The sequence below is a fragment of the Otolemur garnettii genome, unplaced genomic scaffold (genome assembly GCF_000181295.1).
Source record: "Otolemur garnettii isolate 467f Iridium unplaced genomic scaffold, OtoGar3 scaffold00180, whole genome shotgun sequence".
In the NCBI taxonomy this organism is placed as follows: Eukaryota; Metazoa; Chordata; class Mammalia; order Primates; family Galagidae; genus Otolemur; species Otolemur garnettii.
In genome coordinates this window covers 784,521-785,497 of record NW_003852575.1, presented here as the reverse complement: position 1 = coordinate 785,497, position 977 = coordinate 784,521, and positions in this window count along the sequence as shown.

Below are 977 nucleotides of genomic sequence, written 5' to 3'. Positions count from 1 at the left end.
TTTTTTTTTTAAACTGGATTTTTAACTAAAACCATTCTCAAATGCTGCTGTGGACATTTTCAGTACTAGGCATGAATTTGGGGCATATTTGTCATTTTCAAGGACACAGCTTAACTGGGTAAATTATATTGAGGATAAGTTATTTAAAGAAAATGCTATGTTTCATGACTTAGGTGGGCTCTTGATTGGCACAATGTAACACAGATTTTGTACAACGAAGTCTATCTCAGGGTTCTTGTTAGGAGGCATGAACTGGGTATTTTTAATCAATGGCAGCGGGGGCTCAGCACCTGTAGCTCAGCAGCCAAGGCGCCAGCCACGTATACCAGAGCTGGCGGGTTCAAATCCAACCCGGGCCTGCCAAACAATAATGACAACTACAACCAAAAAATAGCCCGGCGTTGTGGCAGGCACCTGTACTCCCAGCTACTTTGGAGGCTGAGGCAAGAGAGTTGCTTAAGCCTAAGAGTTTGAGGTTGCTTGAGCTGTGACACCACAGCACTCTACTGAGGGCGACATAATGAGATTCTGTCTCAAAAAAAAAAAAAATCAATGGCAGCTGGTAGAGAGTTTGGGAGTTCAGATCTGCCCACAGAAGAACCTCCAGTTGATTAACCATGTCTAGACTTGTGTGCCCAGGCCTGAACAGACGATAGTCATAGTACCTCACTGGCAAGCGGGTTGTAAAAATGAAATGAGATATTGCTGGCTAAATAATGGCCCACAGTCAGCACTGCCCTTTGTCCCAGATTATCTTTTTCCACAATAAATTGTACACACCTCAGAAAAACCAAACGATGATCTGGTTAAATCCAATTATTTTTTGAGTTAATCAAAGGGTGCCTGTAAAACTGTTGAAATGTCTATTTTTGTTTACTGGATCTTTTAGTTAGAAACAAGGATTGATAAAAGACAAAGATAAGAAGAGAGAGAAGGAAGGAGGGAGAAAGGAAGGTGAGAGGGAGGAGAGGGATAGA